Source organism: Pongo abelii, chromosome 13 (assembly GCF_028885655.2).
Source record: "Pongo abelii isolate AG06213 chromosome 13, NHGRI_mPonAbe1-v2.0_pri, whole genome shotgun sequence".
NCBI classification, from domain to species: Eukaryota; Metazoa; Chordata; class Mammalia; order Primates; family Hominidae; genus Pongo; species Pongo abelii.
Genome location: NC_071998.2, coordinates 92028375 through 92049794, shown reverse-complemented (window position 1 = coordinate 92049794; position 21420 = coordinate 92028375). Strand labels below are relative to the sequence as shown.

At 33.7% G+C, this 21420-nt stretch overlaps 1 long non-coding RNA gene across 1 annotated transcript in view; it reads left to right on the top strand.

Annotated features, from left to right (window-relative positions):
- LOC129047957 (uncharacterized) overlaps positions 1-21420 on the top strand; it is a 35977-nt gene extending 14557 nt beyond the window's left edge. The window contains exons 2-3 of the long non-coding RNA XR_008509894.2: positions 19291-19408; positions 20992-21420. This is a non-coding gene — a long non-coding RNA (uncharacterized LOC129047957). The remainder of the gene's footprint in view (positions 1-19290; positions 19409-20991) is intronic.

Here is a 21420-nt window from a genome sequence, read left to right as displayed (position 1 = left end):
AAATTTTTCTTTATTTACAAGGTGCTACAACTTAACAATTTAGCATATACACAGAGAGCTTCTTTCTGGCAATAGGTATAAACGTAGAAGCCAATAAATTGAATTTTGTCAATAAAATATAATGGATAATCTAGATAAATAAAATAAATTACTTGAATTTTACTGGAAAACCTCTCTTATAATGTCACAATTTTTACTTTGTTGTTTCACATTTATACATGATGCATTCACGTTGAAGCACCTTCCAGCAAGGTAGAGTTACTGTAATTTTTTTTAAAAAATTAATAAAATACAAATAAACAGAGAACACCAGTATCACAGAAGATAGCAGGAAAGTCATATATTGGCTACAAGGATTAATCAGATTTGTGAACCTGAGTCTCAAACCTTTCTCTATGTTCTCTGTATGTTTGAGCAAAAAGCAAAACATGAGATGATCACACCATAGAAAAAAGAAGAAGCTTACCAATTTCTCAGGAATACAAGCTTTGGTTGATTTTGTATTATTTCACTTATTATGCAGTTGTTTTATTATTTTATTATTTCTACTGATATATCTATTAGCTGAGTTTTAAAATAAAGATCTAAGCATGATAGTTCCTCCATACTGTGGGAAGAATAACTCATGCTGTTTACTAGTAGAGCAATTCCAGTGTCTATTTTATAGACTCTGTGATTACTTTCTGCCTATTTTGCTATTTCTTAGTAAACTTTCGTAATCCACAGTTTACTTCATTGAGTATGTGAAATATCTGTTCAGTTTCAGCAACAGTGTGATTAATTTAATAAGAAATATTCTTACAAAAGCACAAAAACAGGCAAAATATATTTTACAACAGTGTTCGGATAGGGAATCAGAAATTACTTATCGTTAAACAAACTATCATCATAATCTCCTTCTGTGATGATGCTTAAAGTCATTCCTTTGCCTTAGCTTCAATCTATGGAAAGTGGAAAGAATAAGACACACACTTGAGTATTTATTTGGATGAACATTCCCCCTTCCTCGTTCCTGCCAAGGTTTTGGTAACTCTGCCTGAACCCAGTCTACAATCAGCATGTATATATGCAGAAAGAAGGGCAGGACAGGTTTCAGGTCTACTTTATGCACAGGTTGAACAGCATGATGGGAAAGTTTCTTAAATGTAGACTGAAAGGAAATGTAAGGTAGAATACCTTTATCTTTCTCTATGTAGAACCATACTTTTTTTATTATTATTATACTTTTTTAGGGTACATGTGCACAATGTGCAGGTTAGCTACATATGTATACATGTGCCATGCTGGTGTGCTGCACCCATTAACTTGCCATTGAACCATACTTGATTTTACAAGCACAAACCCCTCTGTGGAGCTGCTACGTGCATACACGAAGGGGATAATTTCAGTTAATTTATATCTAACACAAAGTACCCCCTAAAGAAAGTAATTTTAAAAATTCATATTTTCTATTTCTTATGGTGTCAGTTTTTGGTAAGTTGAATTTTTCTGGTATGTTCATTGCATTTATATTTCAATTTTATTGTCATAAAATTGTCCACAATGCCATCTTAACTACATTTTTACTATTTGTACAATATATAGTGAGGTCCCTTCCTACTTACTATTCCTGACATTGGTTATTTGTATCTTCCTTTTTAAAAATCAGTCTTTTGAAGTGTTTCTCTATTTTAGTACTCTTTTCAAAAAAAAACTTTTGGCCTTTTTATTCTCTTTATTGTTAATTTTTATTTTATTAATCTTTGTTCTTATTATTACATCCTGCTAATTTCTTAGAGTTTAATTTACTGGGCTTTTCTTACTTTCAAAAGATAGATGTTTAATGCATTGATTTTCAGCATATACAATATATGCTCTCTCTATATATGTATAGTTATTTTTATATTTTTAAATTTTCAGATTGACAGATTAAATTGTATATAGCATGACATTCTGAAACACATAAGCACTGCACAATGGCCAAACCAAGCCAAGCAACATATGCATTACCTCACACAGTTGTCATTTTTGTGGTGAGAACATTTTAAACCTTAGCATTTTTTAAGAATACAATGTATCATTGTTTATTATATAGTCACCATGTTGCACAATATATCTCTTGAACTTATTCTATCTAATTGAAATGTTGTAACCTTGGATCATTTCCTCAACCCCCTCCTTGACCACCACCCCAGCCCCTGGTAACCATTATTGTAATAAGATCAACTTGTTTTAGATTCCACATATGAATGAGATCATGTGGTATTTGTCTTTCCGTGTCTGGCTTGTTTCGCTTAACAAAATGTCCTGCAAGTCCATCTATGTTGTTGCAAATGTCAAGATTTATTTTTTATTTGTATATATTTTAATTTATGCATATTTTAAATCCATAAGGACATTGTTATACATTCAACATCTACTTCTATTTATCTATGTATTATCTTTCTATTGTCTTTCATTTATTTCTGCGTCTCCAAACTTTCATCTGGGATCATATTCCTTCTGTCTGAAATGTACTTTTGAATTTCCTTTAGTGATGAGTTATCACCATTTTTGTTCATCTGGAGATGTCTTCATTTCACTTTTATTCTTGAAGGATATTTTCATAGGATGAATAATTTAGGTCAGTAATTTTCTTCCAGGGCTTTGTAGATACTCTTTTTTCTAGCTTCATTGTTTCTATTGACAACTCAGCTATCAGCCTTGTTCCTTTAAAAGTAATGTTTTTTCACTGGCTGCTTTTAAGATTTTTAAGAAGAACTTCCAAGGATGGATTTCACTTAACTTGCCTTGCTTGGAGTTCTTAGGACTTCTTGAAAATGTGACTTGATGTCTTTCATCAGTTTTGAATAGTTTTAGCCATTTTCTCTCAAAATATTGATTCTGGACCATTCTTCTTCCTTCCTTTTAGTTCAGTTCCACATATATCAGATCTTCTAACCATGTCCTGCATATCGCTTATGCATTCTTCTGTATTTTCTATCATTTTGTCTCCTTGTGTCTCATTTTGGGTTTTTTTTCTAATCAGCCTTTCAATCACTAATTCTTTCTTCAATTGTTTCTAATCTGCAGTTAATTCCATCTATTAAGTTGTTAATTTTGGCTATTTTTCATTTTCAGATTTGTATTTGACTATTTTTTAGTTTTCAATTCTCTACTGAAATTTCTAGTCTTACGTTTTATACCCTTGAATATATTGGGCATACTTAGTTTAAAGTCTAGGTATTAACACTGCACTACTGGGGGTCCTATAAGTCAGTTTCTATTATCATTTCTGCTGCTTTTCGTCTGCATTGTCTTATCTCTTGATTACTTTTACTTTTATTGTAATAATTTCATTTCATTTGTAGGAATAATTTGAGACCAAATATCTCCCATGATTAGTTTCTGCCTGGTCCCTGGGGCACTTGGAATCTAGGATTCACTTTAATCCAGTTGAATCATTGTTAATATATTTCCTAAGGCTGCTATAACAAACTGTCACAGACTGGGTAGCTTAAACAACATAAATTTATTTTCTCATGATTCTGGAGGCTAGAAGTCTCAGATCAAGGTGCTAGCAGGGTTAGTTTCTTCTGAAGCCTCTCTTGTTGGTTTGTAGATGGCTGTCTTCTTCCTATATCTTTACCTGGTCTTTCCTCTGTGTGTGTCTGTGTCTGAATCTTTTCTTCTTATAAGGACACCAGTCACATTGCATTAAGGCCCACTCTAATGGCTTCATTTTAACTTAATTACTTTTTAAAGACTCTGTCTCCAAATACTGTCACAGTCTGTGGTACCAGGGGTTAGGACTTGAACATATGAATTTCAGGGGGACATAATTCGGTCCATAACAATGAGTGAATGAGATGACTCAAAGCTACTGACATATTGGGAAGGGGTGCTATTTACCTCTTAGTTCAGTGCTGCCACTCTTTAAGATCCCAAGATAAAGTCAAGGAGTTCACCAGGGTCTGTGCTTTTTGGTGGTCCCTGGAATTGAAGTCCATAGCCCCTTAGTTTTATGAGATTCTCAAAATCTCACTCAGGTTTGTAATCTCTCAACACTTGCCCTCTGCAATCAGTAAATTCTCAAAGAGGAAAAGCTCTCTTCCTCTAGCCTACTTTAAATATTCAACAACATGTTGGCTGTCTAGTATCTATGCGTAGATATGTAATATATTTTATCCAGGTTTTCTAGTTGGCCTCAGTGGAAGAACTGGCACATTTCTTTCTTTTCATTGTCTATTAAGAATGAGAGATTTCCTTAGTAATGTGTATATGTGTTTGTGTGTGCATTTAAATAAACACAGTTGTATGTATTATTAGTTTATTACAAAATAATGTTATGAAAAATTCAAGGTATAGAGATATGTTTACAGAAAAAATAAACATGGACCTCACTGCCATTTTCTACTCTCCCACCAATCCCACTTTCTCCAGAGGTGAGAACTGTTGACATATTACTGTACATACTTACATAAAATTTGCTGTACACTACCATATGTACATAAAATATGTGGTCCATTTTCAATAAATGGCATCAGACATACCTTAAGTTCACTTAATGTCTTTCTTTCTGTGTAGGTTCACATAGATCAACCACATTCTTTTTAATTGTTACATAGAACAGCTAATATGAATATACCATCATTTATTTACCCATTGCTGTATGATGATCATTTAGATTATCTTTAATTTTTTGCTATTTTGAACAGTGTTGTAATGAACATCTTTGCACATGTCTTTTCCTGCACACAGATAAATATTACTAGGTAGAAGTGTGCATGCACTTCAGATATTAATAATTAAAAATTTCTCCCCAAACACTTTACCAGTTTATACTCCTGGAAATAAAAATGTATGAGAATGCCTGATTCACAGTAGTACTCTCACAAACTGTAATTTCCCAAAATATTATGAGCATCTTTTCCTGTTATTGATGATTTTTGTTTTTCTGTAAATTGCCTGTTTATGGCCTTTGCTCCTTTTACTATTTATGTCCCTATCTTTTTCATTTTATTTGTATCAGCTATTTAATATGTGCAATAGTATTTTAAAATATAATGCCAAACTGCTGCCTGGTTTTAATTTTTGTGACAATTCAATATTTTTAAATTGTATGTAATTAAATCAATTTTTTTCTGTGTTCAAAATTTTTATCACTCTTCTGCATTTTCTTATTGGATATTAGTTTTAAAGTCATCATCATAAATTTCATTTTACAATCATGTATGTGTTGCACTGAATTTATTAATGTGGAAGAATTGTCAACCTAAAATATTGACTCTCTCCCTCCATTAAAATAGTACCTTTTCATTTATTCAGGACTTCTCTTATGTCTTTCAGGAAAGATTTATAGTTTTTAATATCAGTATTACATATTTCTCATTTGGTTTAGTTTTACATATTTGAAATATTTTATTATTGCAAATGCTTCCAAATTTTTATGGGTCAATATGATTTTGCTTTGTTTTCTTGTAGAGACACTTACATTGAGAAATTTTCTTCTTTCTAGGTTACTATAAATTTTATCAAGAATGAGAATTTAATTCGATTAAATGCTTCTTTGGAATCTTTTGGGATGATGATGTGATTTTTCCTCTTTCAATCTGTTAGTGTAGTCACTCCCTTTAATAGAAATTATTTAATGCTTGACCATTCTAGTATTCCTGAGACTAAACCATTTGATAAGGATTTTGATTTTAAAACATTATTAGATTTTTCTTAATATTTTAGGATTTTACATCTATTTAATAATAAAATTTATAATTCTCTCTCATTTTTATTTCTCTGTCTAGTTTTTGTATCTAGATTACAGAAGCCTCATGTACTGAAGTAAAAAAAAATTGTATCTGTCTCTGCCATGAAATGGTTTATATAGCGTTAGAATGATTGGTTATTGAGTAACTTTTTGTTGTTATTTTTGGTATACCGTTTCTAAGCAACCTCTATTTGGACTAGTTTTGGTACAATATACACCTCTGTTTCAATGTGGAAATGTTTTTTAAAACTCTTAGGTTCAGGGGTACATGTGCAGGATGTGCAGATTTGTTACATAGGTAAATGTGTGTCATGGGAGTTCGTTGTACATATTATTTCATCACTCAGGGATTAAGCCTAGTGTGCATTAGTTATTTTTCCTAATCGTCTCCCTCCTCTCACCCTCCAGCCTCCAATAGGACCCAGTGTGCATTCTTTCCCTCCACGTGTCCATTTGTTCTCATCCTTTAGCTCCCACTTATAAATGAGAACACGTGATATGTGATTTTCTGTTCCTGCATTGATTTGCTAGGGATAATGGCCTCCAGCTCCATCCATGCCCCTGCAAAGGACATAATCTCATTCTTTTTTATGGCTGCACAGTATTCTGTGGTATATATGTGCCATATTTTCTTTATCCAGTGTATTATTGATGGGCATTTAGGTTGATTCCATGTCTTTGCTATTGTAAAGAGTGCTGCAGTAAACATACATGTGCATGTGTCATTATAATAGAACTTTTTATATTCCTTTGGGTATATACCAGTAATGGGATTTCTGGGTCTAATGGTATTTGTCTCTAGGTCTTCGAGGAATCACCATACCGTCTTCCACAATGATTGAACTAATTTACACTCCCACTAACAGTGTAAAAGCATTCTTTTTTCCTCCACAACCTCACCAGCATCTGTTATCTTTTGACTTTTTAATAATAGTCATTCTGACTAGTGTGAGATGGTATCTCATTGTGGTTTTGATTTGCATTTCTCTAATAATCAGTGATACTGAATTTTTTTCATGTGATTGTTGGCCACATGTATGCCTTCTTTTGAGAAGTGTCTGTTCATGTCCTTTGCCCATTTTTTAATGGGGTTGTTTTTTTTCTTATAAATTTGTTTAAGTTCCTTATAGATGATGGAAATTAGAACTTTTTCAGATGCATAGCTTGCAAAAATGTTTTCCCATTCTGTAGGTTGTCTGCTTACTCTGTTGATAGTTTATTTTGCTGTGCAGAAGCTCTTTAATTAGATCCAATTTGTCAATTTTTGCTTTTGTCATCTTCATCGTGAAATCTTTGCCCGTGCTTATGTCCTGAATGATTCAATGTGAAAATTTAATCCATTCACATTTATTGTGATTGAAGATACATTGGTATTCTTAGCATCTTATTTTCTTTTTACTGTGTTTGCTTGGAGGTTTTCCCCTTTTTAAATACTTTTTTTAGAATTGACTCATCAAATTTTGTTGTATTTTTCTTTCCTTTAATGGTTTGATGGTTTTCTATGTTCCCTTTGATGGCTACACTTAAAGTTTTATTTTAATTTGTTTATTTCCTTCAATATCTAGGGTTAGTATTATAACCTCCTCTTGAATTAAATAACATTATCATATTTGTAATTCTCTTTCTCTATACCCTGCCACTTCCTTTTTTAGCTCCATGTTGTTGCTTTTATTACTATACATTGACAACTACATAGTTGTAACAATATAATTTTATTTTTATTTGTTTTATTGTATACCAGTGTTTTATTTTCCCTTGTGTTCTTTTTGGATTGTATCTGTTTTACTGGCATATCTTCAGTTGCTATTTCAAGGGGTTTCCCTGAGTAATTATATTTTTGAGAGTGCATGTGAGAGAGAGAACTTAACTTATCCACTTAACTTTTCCACTTATGCGCAAATTTAGCTGAAGTGGAATTCTTGATTCAAAATTATTTTCCTTAAGAATAGTTTAAGGCATATTTTCATTATCTTCTGGAATCTAGAAAAGTCAAATAAAAATCCATTTTTTGTACCTTTGTAGGAGAAATATGTTTCCCCTCTGGAAGTTTTTAGGATTTTCTTTTAACTATTGTCCTGAGATTTAGTATGGTGTTTAAAAATCTTGGGGACACTTTTCTTTGTTTTAATTATTATTATACTTTAAGTTTTAGGGTACATGTGCACAATGTGCAGGTTAGTTACATATGTATACATGTGCCATGCTGGTGTGCTGCACCCATTAACTCGCCATTTAGCATTAGGTATATCTCCTAATGCTATCCCTCCCGCCTCCCCCCACCCCACAACATTTTTCTACTTAAAAGTTTTGGTTTTGTTCAGCTACATAAAGTGCTCTTTTATCTTTCTTTTATCAATTGATCTCCATTCTATTGTCTCATTCCGAAATAGCTTTTTAGGCACATATGTTTGACATATGTGTCTCTTCTCCTCTACAGTTTGTCTCAAATCTCTTTCAGTCTGTCTTTTATCAAAATATGTCATTGCATTTAGGGTTTACCCAGTTAATCCAGGATAAACTCTGACTTTTAAGACCCTTAACTTAAACATATATTTTGCCACATAAAGTAAAATGCATTTGCTTAATAAGATAATACTCATAGGTTCCAGGCATTAATAAGTAAATTAATTTTTGCAGAGGAGGACATGTTTTCAGCATACTACAACAAGGAAATCATGGTTCAAAATAGAATACATTTCAGATCACATTTACTTTTCTTTGGGTTAAAATTTATTGGCTCATTGGATTGCCTAGACTGACTCTTATGTTCAGTTCAACAAATGCTCAGTCTGTAAAATTGGCAATACAGCATTTAATTCTTATCTACTTCATTATCATATGGAGAAATAAAATGAGATATGATATATAAAGCATTTTCTGATGGTATCATGGAAAGAATAGTGGGCCTATATTTTCATTGTAGGTTCTAGAATCAGACATTGGAATTATAGTCAGAGTCTTGCCACTTAATAACTTAGTGACCTTTGTCTCTTCATTTATAAAGTAAAGGTAAGACATCTATTTTTACAAGTTTGTTGTCATAATTAAATGAGAATTCATGTAAAAATGACTGACATGCTGCTAGCTTCTTGGCTGATAGTAAGATTCATCTTCCTCTTTCTGCTCTGCCAAAAAAAGCTTTTGTACACACTCTGTATTGCTAAAAGATGTTAAGATGCAGATAAGCTTAGATCAGCAGTTTTTATTTCAAGCAAGAAAGACAAACATAGATAATAACTATTTAAATAATTAATAGGCTAGAACGAACTATTCACTGATGCTATGCATGAAAAATAAGAATTCTCTGCCAGGACCTAATTCGTGTCCTTGGTCAATACATTTTTCCCCTTCTTTGTTTCAGGAAAACTTAACAGTATGGTGCAAAAATAAATAAACAAATAAATTAATAAATAAATAAAAATAAAAATAAATAAAAAGCCTAGTCAGGGCCTAGAAAAGTATAGACAAGTAAATTGTAGTTACTGCTACTAAGTTATTATCATTGACTTGAATTCTACAAGATATTACTGGCAGTATTACTATTCATATATAAAAGCAAATGAGAGTGTGATTCAAAGGACTAATAAATTACTCTAAGTTCACTCCATAGTAGTTCTATTTCCCTTTACATCTCTGGCTAAATGGCTCCATTCATTAATTCTCCAGACTGATAACATCGAGCCTGTGGCTCTAGCTACTAGGTGGCCTTTTACTCATGGCCTCTCACAGGATCACAGACTGAAACCCTGGTGTCAGGCAGAGGACTCATAAATGGGGGCCTTTGACCAAAAGGAAGGCTTGATGAGGACCTGTTTATATTAAAATAAACTCCTTCTTTACTTCTACCATTTAAGTGGTGGCATTTTTCACGGCTTCAATATCTGTATTCCTCTATTCTGGGGGACGGTAGCAGTTCCCTGGGGAATCTTGCACAGTCTCATGCATTCAGCTACATCCTATGACCTTCAAATATATAACCCCAACTCCAGCTCAGCCTTTTGTCTTCTCTCTCTCCCTCACTCCTGCATCAGGCCAGTAGCCATAGCCTCTAGCCTTTAGATTACTCAGGCAAGGAACCATAACTGTCTCTGTGAGGCGCCCTTGGAGGCTCTCTCACCAGATTTAAGGGGCAGCCACTACTCTCTTTTCTGACCCTCTGGGCTCAGAGCAAGAAGAGGCAAAAGAAAAAAAAAAAAAAAAAAGCAGGTTTTGGGGCAGGGGTAGGAAACTTCACACTTAACTGCTGATACAAATTATCTCGTGGACCTGGTCGATGTTTAAAAATTACTCTAGCTCTTGAGGCGCTATTAGCATCCATTGATGACTTCCTGCTGGCTTTTCCCAACCATAGTTCTCTTGACCTGGTAGAGGCTCTCCTTCAGCTGGCCACTACAGGTATCCTTCAGTTTCTGCACCCAGTGCTTCAACCTCAGTTTCTACAAGATTCCCCTCGTACTCTGGTAGACACTTTTTTGGGCAAAATGTTATTTTCAGTGACCTCAGGCCAACATTCTTGTGATAGACATGGATTCCATGCCTGTTCCCCAGGATCTCCTTTGGCTCTCTATTGGAGGAAAATGCATTGTTTTCAAAATTTAGCCTTTATTGTGCTTCCATGAGCAGCTTCAGTTAGCATCTCTCTCTTTGATAGCCTCGGCACAGGCCAGGCATCAGTCCACAGTGTCTTCCAAATGCAGGAAAGAATCTGGCCCCCCTCAGTAGACCTGAAGTGAGGAAAACTCACTCATCCCATGCCCCTCATCCCTCCCAGGTTGGTTAGGAATCAGAGTTCTACACAAAGAAATTTTGTCGTCTCCAATCACCTTAACCTCTTATAGCCTCAATATGTATAAGTTGTTTAACTAAACCCACTCACCTTGGAACATACCATCCAGTCTTTATGCCTTAGTCAAAAGCTAGGATGCATCCTATTTTAACATCCAATTTTTCTAAATTGAAGGACTTATACAAGGTAACTCATACAGTTTGAATGTTCGTCCCTGCTCAAATACTATGTTGAAATGTAATTCCCAATGTTGGAGGTGGGGCCTGGTGGGAGGTGTTTGGATCATGCGGTCGGATTCCTCATGAATGGCTTGGGCCATCCCTTTGGTGATAAGTGAGTTCTTGCCATGAATTCACACAAGATCTGGTCATTTAGAAGTGTGCAGCACCTGCTGCCCCCCCGCCCCCACCCCCGCCCCACCCCTCAACAACTTTCTCTTGTTCCTGCTTTGGCCATGTGACAGGCAACTTCCCCTACATGGCCTTTCACCATCATTGTATGCTCCCAGAGGCTTCCCCAGAAGCAGATGCCAGCACTGTGCTTTTTATACATCCTGTAGAATCTTAAGCGCATTAAGCTTCTTTTCTTTATAAATTACCCAGTCTCAAGTATCTTTTAAAATAAGGCAAGAGTGGTATAATTCAGTAACATTCATGTTTCTCTCTCTTGCTCTTCATGTCACCATTTTGTGCCTACAAAGGTGAAATTGTGCCTGTCACGATTGCCACTTTGCGAATTTATATGTAATGAGACTTATTCAGCTTCAGGTCTTATGGATAGACTTCTTTTTTCATAAGAAGCAATTTTTATTTTTTATTATTATAAGTCATAATCTCATCTGACAAACAGCAGGTTGAAAATAACGGGGGCTGGATAAATAAATGAGTTAATTATGAACGTTCTCCTTTTAAAGAAACATTAAATCATGAAGGATTATGCAGAGTGGGGTAATTGTTCTTGATTTTAATTATTAGAATGCAGCATTTATAAAACTGATACCTTGTTGGTTTGCATAATTCAGTTGCAAACCAAGTGAGTAGTGTTGGTTCCAGCCTAATTCTCCATCTCTGCATTCCTCCTTCTGCCAATCCATGGGTCTCCTTTTACCCCACCTGCATTGTCAGCTCCACCCCCAGGTAAGAGGAGTGTTGCTGTAACAAATTGCCACAAACAGAACAAATTTATTACCTTACAAATTTGGAGGTCGGAAGTACCAAGTGAGTCCCAGTGGATAAAATCAGGCTGTGCTCCTTTCTGGAGGCACTAGAAGAGATTCTGTTTTCTTGCATATTCCAACTTCTAGAGGCTGTCTGCATTTCTCATCTCATGGCCCACTTCCATCTTCAAAACCAGCAATGGCTAATCAAGTCTTTCTCACATTGCATAATTCTGGTCACTGCTTCCATAGTCTCGTCTCCCTATCTACTCTAACTCTCTCTTCTGCCTTCCTCTTCCTCTTTTAAATACATTTATGACTATATTGCACCCACCTGTGTAATTCAGGTAATCTCCTTGTCTTTGGGTCAGTTGATCAGCTACCTCAATTCCATCTGCAACATTTGCCACATTACAACATGTTGACGGGTTCCTGCGGTTACAATTTGGACATGTTTGGGTAGGGCATTATTCTGCCTACCACACAAGAAATAACCCCAAACTGCAGCAGGAGTTACCTAAATCTCTCATTGCCTTCACCTTCCATCACCCCTTAGGAAGCAGGTGTCTACTATTCTAGCTGCCAATCTGACCCTGGCATCCTAGCCAATAATCTACTCAATAATACCTTCCAAAAAAGGACAGGATTCTGAGCCTGTTTTGCAAATACAGGAACATTCAGCCATGCCCAGGTGTTTACATACTGTCTATGTCTGCTCTCATACTACAATAGCAGATTTGAGTGTGAAGCCTGCAAAGTCTAAAATATTTATCATCTGGTCCTTTATAGAAAAGCTAAAATGTTTGTTGGCACCTGCTATGCAGAGCTGCTCCCTTTTGAATTTATTCTTATTCTTAGATTGTAGCCTTTCATTGTCCCTACTGAAAAGTGTAGACCAGGGCCTCTCCCCATTGGTGGACTCTGAACTTCATTTCTCACACCACCAGCCCTGTTAGTCTGCTACAAGTTGAGATCAATTTCTCAACCTCTAGGCTGACACTTTCAGAATCAGCAAACTGTCTTGAGAAAAAAAGTGCCAAATGCAAGGTTAAATTATTTCCCAGATTTTTTTTCCTGCAAATCCCTTCTATTTTAGTAATCCTCCAGTGCCTTCAAACATACATTGTTTTTACTTTGTCTAGCTTTTCTAGTTGTTCTCAGTAATAGGATTGATCCAAGCAATCTGGTCTGCTATTGCCAGAAATATACTTTTAGTGCTGGTGTTATATTTTTGTTGCCTCCAAATCCTTGTTATAGTATCCATATTCCTTTATATTTCATTCTCCTGTCTTTTGGGTTTATCTTATGATTTCTTCATGGCTTTTATAATTTCCTGGGAAATATGTTTCCTTGCTTTTTTTTTTTTTTTTTGAGACGGAGTCTTGCTCTGTCACCCAGGCTGGAATGCAGTGGCACGACCTTGGCTCACTGCAACCTCTGCCTCCCAGGTTCAAGTAATTCTCCTGCCTCAGCCTCCTGAGTAGCTGGGATTACAGGCATATACCACCATGCCTAGCTAATTTTTGTATTTTTAGTAGAGATAGGGTTTCACCATGTTGGTCAGACTGGTCTCGAACTCCTGACCTTGTAATCCACTCACCTCAGCCTCCCAAAGTGTTGGGATTACAGGCGTGAGCCACTGAGCCTGGCCTGTTTTCTTGCTTTCTAATGAGGAAGCTAGGTCTTATGAAATATTCTGAATTCTACAGTTATTTTCTCAGGTAAACTTATCTTTAACTATTCAGAATAACACATTTTCCCTTGTTGTGCACTGATTTACTAGAGCCCTCGTGGATTTAGTTTTGTCTCTGTCTTTCGATCCATCTTCCAACTAAGCAAAATTAATTTAGACTTGATAATAAATTGGTTGCTTTTAGTCTCCCTTATCAGATGAACAACAAATCTGATTATTAGTTTTGTCCTCAACTAGAGGAAAAATAGATGCATTATTTCCATTCCAAATTTTGTTGTAGTTTCCTCCATCTTCTGGTGTATCGTGCATCATTGCTCTATTCAAGTGAAATATCCTATTCTCACTGCTCATTCTTTCTGATTCTGAATTGAATGAGTTCTTAACATTTTTTCTCTTACAGAATTTACTGCAATGAAAGTTCTTACATCTCTCATTTTTGATATTTTTTCCATTTTCTTTTAATGAATAAATATGCAAAAGTGAGGTACAGTGTTTCTGCCATCCCATGGAGAAGCACTGATAATCAGAGACAACTGGTTAAGTTTTCTGATTCAATGGTACAGTTGCTAGTTTTCTGGTTCCAGAGATGTACACAATTTCTTAATTTCTCAGATTGAGTCTGTTTCAAGGGGTGAAGGCTGGATATGTTCTTCTCTAGTCCAGCACTAAATGCATTTGTGGAAATCTCTCTCACATTCTTGTATTGTATTTCCCACAAATCTTAGTTTTTTTAAATGTTGGCTTGAAATGTACCTTATATAATTATACTCCTGTTTAGGGAGTGTATTTAGGAACTGTGAATTAAAGGTCAGCATCTACTACCAGTAACAATTCTGTAGAATTAAATCCTGCAATTATCCAGGGACTGGGTCATTCCTTTCATTCCATAGAGTTAAATCCTTTTCATAAATATTCTACTCGGGCTTTCCATATTCAAAGGAATGACATGGTTTGTGATATGAGTCACAAAAATGTAAATTGATACCAATGTAAGTACTTGGCATAAATTAAACTTAATTTTCTTAAAAAATACTGATTTGTGATTTGATATCCAGGAATTTAGTACAGTCAAGGATTTCTTTTTGTTTTATGAGAAGTACTAATGAATTACAACTTGCATTTGGATATTTGGGTGTCTAACAGATAAACAGTGTTGTACAGTGGGGTCAGAAGAACTGGATCTTAATCGTTTCTCTTGTGCCTATAACTCTGTGACCTGGAGCAAAGCACATATCTCTGAATCTCTTGTCCCTCTTCCATAATATGAGAATAATGATGATGCAATCTTACCTATTTCCCGTGTTCATTGAGAGAATAAATTGATATGTGATGTGGAAGAGCTTTTATAAACATTAAGCCCTGCTTATACTTATTTTTGAAACTATTTCAGAATGAAAACTGAGAACTACTCTTTGACAAGGTTAAATCTGAATGACTTATACCCCTGTTAATCTCTAATTATTCATTCATTCCAGAATTGACATAGAAAATATTTAATACTTATTTTCTCTATGATAACAAGAGTATTCCAGGGTAAACAGAGAAGCCTGTGAGAAATGAAGCTAGTTTAAATTTTAAAGGTATTTTTCGGAAGGGTCAATCCATCCTCTCTTCCCCTGATAATATGTCAGACATCAACTACTAGCACATTTCTCAGCCTCAGGTGCCTTCGGTCGATTATCTGAATCTTTGAGCAACTTGGGGAAAGTTGAGTCCAAACGTTAAAACAAAAAACAAAATAAGAGCGAAAACGATAAGAAATTGATGCAGATGTTATTTTCAGTTGTTTTCAGAGGAACTTCACGTTAGGCATCACAGTATGTTAGAGATTTATTTTTTACTATCAGATAATTAGAAATATGCATTCTTTCCACCAATGAAAAAGACTCAACCCTGAGAATACAGTACATGGTTAAAACCAGAGAAGAGCAGATTACAAGGGAAGATTAGCTCACCAGAATTAAGAATTTTTCTGATGTCTTTCAGTAGGAAACATCACTATCTCAGGGGCAAGACTTTGATAATTTGCATACACAGAAAAGGGGATGGAGGGTGTTCCTGTAAAGGCTGCTGTTACAATGATAGCACCAAAACTGAAGAACATGCTCAATTGATTTCTTCTAATAACATTGCGAAAATCATAGTGAGTATATTATTACTTTGAAACATGATTTCATTTATAATATGATTTTAAAAATGTAGTATAACCCCATTCTGTCAAGAAATGTGAGAAATTATCTTTAATTAGTACAAAATTATAAATCTTTACACAGTTTTTACTAGTGTTAGTAACTGTAAACTTGCTTAACTTAAGGGTTACAGCTATAAAAATTAGCAGTAAAAATTTGTAAGTTCTATGTTTCCTCCTAAATTTCATTGTGTACATATAGATTATTCATTTGATCCTGTAAAGAATGATTATTGTTACAAAATCCTTATTGTATACATTTTTATTGTTAATGTTATTTGTTATTAGATGGCTTTCCTGGACATCAATGAATACATGATAAAGATTTAAAATAATTAGAAACTACAGAAGAATATAGCAAAGAGAAAATATTCATAATGTTACTACCCAGAAATAATTATAGTTTAATTAATATTTTAATTTTTTTCTATGTATCCATTCACCTTCATATATACTGTATTTTGAAATTTTTGGTCATACTTTGTATTTAGTTTTATTTTTACTTAATAATTTGATCATTTTTACTTAAAATTTTGTGAGTATTATCCATGTAACTAAATATTCTTCAAAAACATTTAATTTGAAAGGAACACATTATCATATAAATATAGTACTTACATAATTCTCTATTGTTGCACATTTTAGTTGTTTTCAAGTTTTTCTGGTTACAAATAATGCCATGACTAGCATTCATATACCTAAATCTTTGTTAACAGCTTTGATTAATTTATTCTGTTGAGTTCCCCTCAACTATAATTATTCAACCAAAGATATAAACTCTTTTAAAAATCTTACACAAATGACCAACCTATTTTGCAGAAAGGTCATACCAATGTTCATTTCTATAACAGGATGTTAGAGTGCCTTTTAAACTATGTCTGCCAGTGCATGTAAACATTTTTTAAAGTATATATTTATTAATTGATAGGCAAAAATGCCATGTTATTTTAATATTTATTCCTGAATTACTAATGAAGATAAGCGTTTTTTAATCTTTTGAAATGTCTGCTTATGTTCCCTGCCCATTTCATCTATTGTTTATTACTGTCTTATTCTTTGTTGGGCTTCACAGATATTGAGGTTTTAAAAATATTTTTGTTGTTCCCTAAAAATCTTTTCCTAATTTGTCAAGGATCTTTTATTTTTGTTTGCTTTAAGCTCATAATGTTATTTTTCCTTTCCAACTTTTATTTTAGGTTCAGGGGGTACATGTGTAGGTTTGTTACAAGGTGTAAACTGCATGTTGCAGGGGTTTGGTATACAGATTATTATCCAGGTAATGAGCATAGTACCTAATAGGTAGTTTTTCAGTCCTCGCCCTCCTCCCATCCTTCACCCTTAAGTAGCCCTAGTGTCTATTGTTCCCTTCTTTGTGTCTATGTGTACTCAATGTTTAGCTCCCACTAATAAGTGAGAACATGCAGTGTTTAGTTTTATGTTCCTGCATTAGTTCGTTTGGGATAACAGTCTCCAGCTGCATCCATGTTGCTGCACAGGATGTGATTTTATTCTTTCATATGGGTGCATAGTATTCCATGGTGAAAATGTACCACATTTTCTTTATCCAATCTATCATTGATGGGCATTTGAGTTGATTCCATGTCTTTGCTATTGTGAATAATGCTGCAATGAACACACATGCATGTACCTTTATAACAAAATGATTTATATTCCTTTGGGTATATACCCAGTAATGGGATTGCTGGGGCAAACGGTATTTCTGCCTCTCTATCTTTGAGGAATCGCCACAATGGTTGAACTAATTACACTCCCACCAACAGTGTAAAAGTGTTCCTTTTTCTCTGCAATCTCACCAGCATCCGTTGTTTTTTGACATTTTAAATCATTGCCATTCTGACTGACATGAAATGGCAACTCATTGTGGTTTGGATTTGTATTTGTCTAATGATAGTGATGTTGAGCATTTTTTTGTATGCCTGTTGGCCACATGTATGTCTTCTTTTGAGAAATGTGTGTTCATATCCTTTAATCAGGTTGTTAGGTTTTTGCTTGTTAATTTGTTTAAGTTCCTTATAGATTCTGGATATTATGCCTTTGTCAGATGCATAGTTTGCAAATATTTTCTCCCATTCTGTAGGCTGTCTACTCTGTTGATGATTTCTTAAGCCCATAACTTTTGAAAAGTTAAAATTTTCTACGTTTTTAGACTTAATATGCAGTTTCCTATCTCAATGGCCATTCAATACTCATCTACAGAAATGTCTAGTTGTTTAGAGTGTTATTTTTAAATACTTAATTCTATATAGTATGAAGTAAAAATAAAACTGTTTTCAATATCCTGCACTGAATAACTTGTTCTTCATTATTTATAATATTTATTATATAACACTTTTTATATATAGTAAGATTTCTTTTAGGTCTAACTCTACTGCTCCTTTGATGAACCAGGCTTTTCTTACTCAAACCCCACACTATTGTAATCTCTGTGATTTTGTAATACACTTTACTAATGGTCAGAGAAAGTTCTTCCCCTATTACACATATTTTTAATCTAGATTTTTAAATTATTTTTTCAAGTTATACAAGTGCTTATACTTGAAATGCTATAAAACTACAAATTAGGGAAGAAATGATACCTTTAAGATATTTTCTTTGTCTTCCCGTACTGGAGCTGGTATAATTTTCCACCAATACAAGTATTACCTTAATATCATCAAGTAAATATTTGTAATTTTCTTTATGTAAACTTTTCTTGTGAAAATTATTACTAAATATTTTCTGACTTTTGTCATTATTGATAATGGGAAATATTACCCCCATTCATCTCCTACTTGCTTACTTTTAGTATATAAAAAAGACATTGATTAAAAAAATACTTATCCTATGTCTGATCCCTTTGCTGAATTATATTTCTTAATTCTAATAATTAGCTTATCTTCTTCCTATATGGGTGTATATGTAGACATATTATCTACAAGTAATAATACTTTTGTCTCTTCAAGTATTATACATTTTATATCTATTTATTCTTTGATTGAATTGCTATAAACTCAAGAGCTATGGTAAATGGCCACCATGAAAAAACAGTAATAAGTATTTTACTTTCCTATCCTCCCAATCTTAGCTTAAATGATACCTCTCTAGTGAGAGCTTCTCTGGCAAACACTCTACATAGCATCCTACAAACCTCCCCTTAATTTTATTTCATTATTCTGTTAATTTTCTTCATAATACTTCTCACATGAAAATTGTATTTATGCAAATAGAAATTATATAATTTCCTATTCCTTGTATATATTCTACTACAGTGCTACACTGGAAGTAACATCAGAGCAGGGATAATGTCTGTTTTGCTCCCCTCTGGTATACCCAGCATGTTTCCTAGTCCCTGCCATAGAGCTGATTAATAAATAGTATGTCTATTTCTCATTTAAGTGGAAAGGTCTTTGGTGTTGCATATTTTAAAAAAATAATTATTGGTTCCAAATAAATATTGATGTTAAGAAATACTTCTATTCCAGGCTTTTAGGATTGTTTTGTGAAGAATAAATGCTGTGTGTTATCACACAGCATTGCACTTTCAGATTGCACTGAAATTATAACATATTGTCTCAAATCTATTTATTCTCATTAAACCTATCCAAATTATTGTATAAACAGATTGTCTAATACTAAATCATCCTTGAAATTATCACATGAATCCTACTTGGTTGTGGGTGGACTTCAAATATACTATTGAGTTCAACTTTCTTGCTTTTTTTGTTTCTTTGTTTGTTTGAGACAGGGTTTCACTTTGTCACCCAGACTGGAGTGCAATGGCATGATCTCGGCTCACCACAACCTCTGCCTCCTGGGTTCAAGCCATTCTCCTGCCTCAGCCTCCCGAGTAGCTGGAACTACAGGTGTGTGCCACTACCACCTGGCTAATTTTTGTATTTTTAGTAGAGACGGGGTTTCACCAGGTTGGCCAGGCTGGTCTTGAACTCCTGGCCTTAAATGATCTACCTGCCTCAGCCTCCCAAAGTGCTGGATATTACAGGGGTGAGCCACAACACCTGGCCCTTTCTTGCATTTTATTAAGGATTTTTGCCTTTGTGGTCATAAGGAAAATTAATCTATGTTTTTTTAATTGCTGTTGCAAACTGTCTCATGTTTTCATAGTATTAATAAAGAATTAATAAATTGGATACTTTTTTATCTATTTCACAAACGAAACAGTTTATATATGATGGGAATTATTTGTGCTTCATAACTTAGAGAAAATTTACCAGCTAAACAGTCTATAAGTACTTTTAAGAAGTAATTATTGTGTGACTTTTATAATTTATTCCATAAATATAGAATTTTTTTCAATTTCTATTTTTTTCTGAAGCAATTAATGTATGGTCTCATTTTCTTAATTAAAATTGGTTTGTGTTCTCTGAAGAATATTCAGTAATATATATAGAAGTAAATGAATATCATCTATAGGCTCACCACCTAAAGTTAATTTCTTTATTATAATACCATATTTCCTTCTAGGCCCTTTCTTATTCATTTATTTGTTTAAAAATGGTATCATTTTGTATATATATAGATATAGCTATACATATAGTATTTTGTCATGTTTTCAATTAACACTATATCATGTCCATTTTCTTACATTTGTGAATTTTCTTTGAGAATATGAATTTTTATGAATGTACAGTATCTAATATTTAAAATAAGTTTCCAATATTTTACTGTAATAATGCTTTCATAAGCTTCCTTGATATTTGCATGTCTATCTGTATCCTTAGCATCAATTCTTAGAAATAAAGTCCTTTTATGTTGAATACCAAAGTGTCTATGCAAATTTAACTTTTACCAAAGTGTTTGAAAGGGCGTATTCCACTGAGCCATTGGAAACTTTATATATATTTTTTAATCTATAGCATTTTGAAAAGCAAACCATGCTTCATTGTTTGTTTGATATGTCTTCGATTAACTACTGCAAATTTTTCACACATTTATTTGTAATTTGTCTTTCTATCTTATGAAATTTATTCCCCTAATGTGACCAATTTCATTTGTAAATGCTGTATACATATTGGAGATATAAATCTTAGCTTGACCTTCAGAAATTGTAAGCAAATTGCTCAACATTAGTCAATAATGAAGCAAAGATTATAACCTGTTTTATTTCTTGCTACTTAATTGATGTCTCTTTACACTGCAATAAATTATTAATATTTCCTAGCCATGTGATCTTCAGCAAAATATTTTACCTCCCTCTACCTTGTTGACTAATTATTATACATATTTTAATATATTTATGTTTATTAACATTATATATGAATGATATTTATCAAATTTTTCAAATAAAATGCTGAATTTTGCTTTTTCTCCTGAATATTAAGTAATCTCACACCAAAATCAAACAAATCCTGATTCTAAGGATATTTACTGATAATCCAGTGATGTCTGCAGATGGGTTTGAATAAGCTTTTTGAACTTTATATTATAGGTCTCCGAGAATAGGATACCTTCCTTCTAGCCACATCATCACTGAAGCTGAAGCACGTTCTTTTTCCTGTTCAGCATTGAACACTTTAAATATATTACGGCAATTACGATTTGTTTGTACCATCGTGTGTGTGTGTGTGTATATGTGTGTGTGTATATATATATATGCTAATAAAACCTTTCCGTTAACAGAACTCATTGAAAACAAATTCTATGTCTACTTGTGATTTATCTTCCCTGAGACCTCATATATCTAGAAATATTATTTGCATTTATCTTTGTCATATTTCAATATTTTATTGCCAGTGTTGAGTGTAGAAAGAGGTGGAAAAGGAGAATAAATGATAATTGTGAAGTTGATCACTCGATGAATTAGTAGATGCTAGAAGAAGGCTGTGCAAAAGAAGCTTGAAATAAAGAAGTAGTGACA